A 6,636-nucleotide genomic window follows, 5' to 3' on the forward strand; every position below is an offset into this window, starting at 1 on the left:
AAAAAAAAAAAAAAAAAAAACCTATTTCTTTAAATTTTTAAATATGGTTGCAAATTGCTATTAAGGGATTTTTGAATAACATTTAGTTTATTTACAAACTTTATTACGAACTGTTTATAACCTTAGATAAATACCTACAAACATTTAAAATTGCATTTAAAGATTTGTTATCTTTGATTTTCTGTTTAAGTACTATTACTGGCAGACTGACATTCTTCCCAAGTACTTAAAAAATTCTCACACATCTATTATTAATACATTACACTTACAAGGATTGGGAACCTAAAGTTTTCTTACATTTTCTAATGCTGTACATAATGAAAACTTATTGTAATTGAAAGATACTTCCTCATTTAGTAAAATAACTATCATCTTAGGTAACTGAGTTAACTTTCTACAAGAGGCATAAGATATGAATTCTTCCTGTAGTAATCAAGGAAGCTATTATATCATAATTATAATTGGAGGAGGGTACCTACTTTGCATGCTTAAGGTTACCAATATCCAGAGATTTTGACTGGGAAACTGATTAGATTCTCATAGGCAACCCTGAGTGAAAACACAGAAGCTTGTGTATTGTTGCCATGTCAGAGACACTACAATGTCATTGTCAAGAAGAAGACATTGACATATCCCACCTCCCTAGACTCAATTTATGCACATGACCTCATAGGTCTACTCACAGATGCCTGCAGTCCCCAGTTTGTCATTTGATTAGATTTTTACATTTCTTTGGCTTTTAGGTTATACAGATCTCTTTTCTATCAGACTCTAATGCCTTTCCTTATAAGTCTAAATCTAAATTCTGCATCCTTTCATATTCTCAGAATCAAGCAATTCTTACCAGTGTTTCAAATGATATTTGTTAGAATTTAGGACATCTTACATAGTTTTTTCTGATTGGCAGTCACTCTCTCTCCAGGCAGTCTAGTGGCATTGCTGAAGAGTTGTTCCTGAAATATGGACAGCAGAATTTGGACCTCTTTGCTGATTGTAAACTGAAGAAGGCTGTTAGGTATCAGGCTGTGCCAGAGAAGCACTACACTAAAACAACCTAATTTGTTTCAAAGCCCACATAGATAGTTTTGAGATTGCATTTATTGATAAACAGGTAAAAAGGAATTCCTTAATATTTTTTCAACAATTAGCAAGTGAAATGTATAGTTGATACAACAGTAAAATCAGACCTAATTAGAAGATTAGAAAATAACAATAATCTTCTACTTGTTCGGAGACTAGAAAGACACACTTCCTACATTACCATATCTGATTCAATACATCATCCCCATATAATACTAAAATGAAGTAGTAACTGGGAGTTAAGCCATATAGAGCCTTAGTGAGGCCCAGTGATCTGGCAGTTAGTAAGGTACCAAGGCAGCAAAGAGCAACCTTCTCAATGGGGAGGACTGATAGTCATGCAGATTTTGACAAAGTTTCCTGGGCTCACATCAACATCTGGTAATACTGAGTCTTAAAACACCACAGCTAATTAGATTTAAGTGGAATTATAATAAGATGTCTTTAAAAGAAATGTGCTAAATAGATTTTTCCTCTTTTTAAATTAATTTTAACTGTGCAAGTATACATAAATGCAAAAAATTACATGATACAAACTAATACCAAAAAAATTTTTTAACATTACAAATAAGATTAAAGTACCCTTTTAACCAACATCCTCTAATCTACAGTAACCACCATTATTAGTAGGAAGTATATCTTTCTAGTTTTTATATGCAATTATACTCATACATTTACCACTAGAAAATATATTTTGTGTTGCTGTTTTCTAAATATTTTAAATGAATGTACATGTTGTTCTGCAACTTGCTCAACCAATGTCTTGCTAATCTCTTTATGTCAATAAAGACATTGATTGAGTGCTTCATAATAAGTATCGGTCACTATTCTAAGCACTTTGAGATCTATCAATGCATTTCTTCTTCATAACACTGCAGTTATTATGTTACTATCACACCCCTTTGCACTTGATGATCCTAAGGGACAGAGAAGTTGTGTAAATTGCCCAATTTGGTGGCAGAGCCACTTGTTCTGGATTCTATTCCAGGCAGGCTAACTCCAGGTCTTCTCCTGGGGTCACTATTTTACACTGCCTCTCTGCGATACATAAACCTACCTCCTGAATGCAGTATGTGTCAGCCCAAACCCCAGTGGGCCCATCTTTCATGAACTTGCAGTGACTGTGAATGATATGCAGATGCTGTTTAAGTTTTAAAATGCCACCGAGTGCCTCATTATGCTCAGCGTTTCAGTTGATAATAGCAGGAGCGAGGCCGTGCGGTGGGGCGAGGGGGGACTATTCTGGAGGGGATTCACGATTCACGCACCTAACAATGCCAAGCGGACCCTATTGTTATGCTGCGCCATTCCCCCAGTTCCCTTGCCGCCTGTGTCTGATCCGTGGGCAGCATTCCATTTACGTCAAAAATAACGTCAATCTAGTGAAAAAAAACTGAATGACTCACAGTATTGCTGTAGGGAACTGGTTTCTGTGTAATATGATATATAACATCCTAATTTCATAGAGCATTTTTCATAACAGCTGCTAAAATCATAATTGAATCCATTAAATTCTTTTAACGGGTTCAATTTGAAGCAATATTGAAAATAATCTTAAAATGCAAGTACAGTGAGGTGGCATCCCACCAACTCAAAACCACTCTATCATTAGCTGCTTCATATCTTCTCTGTATTTATGTCTATATTTATTAATCCATTCGAGTCTGCTCCTCTTTGATATTCCTATAGCTGCATTTGAATCAGAGGTAGGATATTTCAGAGACTGGAAGGTCTGAAAGACAGAATAGGTAAGAAAGCAGAGAAGGAGAAGGAAATTTTCTTCTGACCCTTATGAACAACAGAACAAGATACAGTGGAAAAAAAGAGGGAAGGGAAGAACTGAGGTCTTGGGTTTATGAAAGCAGGTGTATATTATTGATTGGGAGCTCTGTAGGGGATGAATGACGGTGAGAGAACATGGCCACCTAAGCCGTCACATTTAGCAGCACACAGAAATGTTGAGCCAGTTAGATTTCTCCTGCCACACTACCATCCACCAAACAGACAGCTAATTTTTTTAGGTAAGAATTTTATTCCTTGGATATACAGAAAGCCAAATAAAATCCCTCAGTGTTGGTTTGTTGTTCCCTGTGGCTATGTACTTCTGCAAGTTTGCAAAGTTAGCCCTTGACGTGGATTTTTGTTTGGAACATAAAATAAGACTAAAAAGAGGATTCAGAGAAGGCAGAAGATTGAAAAGTTTACTTCCAGACTTGAGAGTGACCTTGTGGAAGGAGCATAGACTTCTGAGGCCTGAGATTTATTCAGTCTCTGCCACAGATTAATTGTGCGGCGTAAGTTTGTACACAAGATAGCAACCTTCTTTGAGCCTCAGTTTTCTTTTTTTTTTTTTTTTTTGAGACAGAGTCTCACTGTGTTGCCCGGGCTAGAGTGCCGTGGTGTCATCCTAGCTCACAGCAACCTCAAACTCCTGGGCTCAAGCGATCCTCCTGCCTCAGCCTCCCGAGTAGCTGGGACTACAGGCATGCGCCACCATGCCCGGCTAATTTGAGCCTCAGTTTTCTTATATGAGACAGAAGGTTGGACCAGAATCCCAAGGTTCTTTTGAATTGTAATATTCTGATTCTTATATTACATGATGGAAGAAGATAGCATACAGTGACCAGTCACCCTTCTAGTCACCCAGCAGCATAAGTCCTGTCCTGTACGCATTTCCCTTTTATCTACACACATGTCCTCTAATACTTGTAACGGGGATGTTATGTGCAGTGTAGGTGCTGCTTGTAAACAGCATTCCTTCCAGCTTCCTTCTAGCATAACTGCTGAAGCGAAAGTTCCCGGCTCCATTCCATTTTTCTGCTTCGTTGCTTTAAAAACATTTTTTTCAGGATGGAACATAAATTACTGGTTTGTAATCCATGAATCACTGCTATAAAGTAGGACTGAAATCTTTGCTTTCAGACCCTGAAAAATTGTTAATTACATGGGGTATGTTGTTGGCCACTTGGATAATGGATTTTAGGCACTGCTTTTTAGGCTTTCACTAACTGCATCGCTAATTGCACACTCAAGTGTTTTGCACCTAGTCAGCTAATGTTAAGGCAGATGTGCCAGATTGCCATTTTGGGGTTGTCTGACACCAGTACGAGGCAAATTACTGAATAGTAATGGAGCCAGGAGCCCCAGAATAAATTCTCTGCACTATTAAACCCTGCTAATAAGTTGTTCTCATCTCCTCTCACTTCATTTGTTCAGTACTCAGTGATGGAGTAGCTACTGCAATCCTGGATGTTGGGTGCTATGCTGGGTCCTCAGAGTCAGCATTCTATTGCAAAAGGAGCCATGCTTACAAAAGTGGAATGCGCCTCCTTGGGTCTTTTTATCACTGAGTAACCAAAGCTATTGTTAAACCAACAAGATAAGAAATCATCTGAGAACTAAATTGTTCTATCGCTTTCAACATGCTTCTTTTTTTTCATGTTCTCTAACATATATACGGAAGATTAACAATAATACTTTATATGTAGCCTATTGGTGAAATGAATTTCCCAGACTAGTCACATTATTATATGATTATGTAACCTAAAACACTGAACTCTTATGGCACTAAAATCTTATGATAGTAACTTTTTCAACACTAGCTGAATCAGTGTGGGAGTCAAAGCACTGGAATAATTATGGTAGCTCATCAACTAGCTGTGTAGATGAGGGCATGCTCCTTGAGTTCTCTGAGCTTCGGAAGAGGAAAAACATACTTGATTAGTGTCTCATGGGGCTGTTGTGAGGAACGAATGAGATGGAGTATGTGACATGCTTTGTATTATAAGCGTACAATCCAAATATGAGCCAGATAGGATATAAAACGTGCATGTACTACAGTATTTCTAATTATATTATTGCTTTCATCTATGGTGTTCCACATTTTATATGTAAACAAGAGCTTGTAAGATTGATTTTCTCCTAATTATCACAACTAATGAACTCTTAATGGGCAGCTACAAATATAGATTTTATCGGAAGGAGGAAATTAAAGAGATCAAGGAGATTATTTTTTCTTCACTGACATGTAAAAAGTAAATAGACTACTAATTAGAAAATGTTTAGTTGTTCATTTTATATGTACCTGATTGGTCTGACTTTTCTGAGTATTCATTCTTCATTCAAGTATAGGAAATGAAAAGTCAAAACCTCCTGTAAATTTGTCATTCAATGGATGACAAAAATATGTTGAATTTTATTTGTTAGAACCATATGACAAGTACTAGGTTTCATAGGTCAACAAGGCATAACCTGAGGTGATTCTTGCTTTGATTTTATTATATAGCATATTTAGAGCACGTCTTTAGAATAATGCTATAGAAAGGAATTAGCTGGGCTAATAATAATGTAAGAAATTGTTTTATTCTATTAATACCAGTACTTATTAATTTTCTATAGCTGTTATTTGCTTTATTTTTAGTAATTTAAATCCAGAAGTACTTCATTATTAATTCTTTAAACATGACTTCATTTAATGACTACCATCCTGAAAAGATAAAATAGGAATGATGATCAAACTACTTTATTTCTAAAGAGTGATTACATACGCAAAGGTAAGGAGTAGTAGCATTCCAAAGAAATTCAACTAGAGAGTACTTTCCCTTAGCCAGTATGTAGGTAGATCCGTGGATAACCTTTTCTTCCCCTTTAGAATGTTAACTTTTAGGTCCTAACTTAAAATCTGGGTAGCAAAATTAAAGGTGGTAAGAGCCAGACTAAAGAGGATCACATTGGACTCTCCCTGTAGCCTTTATTAGTTCAATTTTTTTGTGTTCCACTTTATTCTTTTTTTTTTTGATTCTTTTTTTTTTCTTGGAGTCATTTTATTTAAAGACTTAAACATTTTCGTCTGGAAAATCAGTGTGGTTTCTGGTGGGAAGAGAAGGTATTTTTGAAAAAGAAATGAGACAGAGGCACATACAAATAACTTGGAATACAAACATAGAAGTTAATTACTGGAAATGAAAAGGAAATGTTTATCCTACTCCATCCATAATACTAGTGAATTAATTACTTACGGTTGTTTAACTGTTTGCTCGTTCATTTGTGTAGCCCGATCTTATTTTATTTCCTTTGCTATCTTAAATTTGCTGGTGGAGAGAATTCCTCACTGATATTTCTGTAGGGTTCAAAGAGGAATAAGCTAGATTTTTCAGAAACTATTTGGGGTAGAAAAAATATATATTGAGACCAAAATGGTGTAGTATTTAAAGCCTATTAATAAATTTTGCTATAGAAAATGTATGCTGATTGTCACCTTCTCTTGCCTACACCTGACCTGACAATCTGGCTTTTGTAGGTTTTTGTCCATGGTTTCTAAGATCTCCCAACTTTGATACACTTTCCCCTACATATTTGGTCACCAGATACCCCAACTGCACACCAGATACCCCAACTGCACACACCAAAACAAATACAAACCAGTGCTTTTTATAATTATGTTGCAGGAAGGTTTTATGCTCTTTAGATGTTAGATTTTTGTTATCAGCTAGGTCATCTTTAATGTTGGTTTCTTCCTTAGGCTGCGTACATTTCTCCTAAATCGTACTGATATCT

The 6,636-nt window shown here is 36.1% G+C and overlaps 1 protein-coding gene across 1 annotated transcript in view; it reads left to right on the top strand.

Moving 5' to 3' along the window:
* Positions 1 to 6,636, top strand: part of PPP1R9A (protein phosphatase 1, regulatory subunit 9A) — a 328,117-nt gene that overhangs the window by 294,424 nt on the left and 27,057 nt on the right. The gene's annotated exons all lie outside the window — the stretch shown is intronic.

This window comes from Propithecus coquereli, unplaced genomic scaffold (genome assembly GCF_000956105.1).
Source record: "Propithecus coquereli isolate 6110/MARCELLA unplaced genomic scaffold, Pcoq_1.0 Scaffold108, whole genome shotgun sequence".
NCBI lineage: Eukaryota > Metazoa > Chordata > Mammalia > Primates > Indriidae > Propithecus > Propithecus coquereli.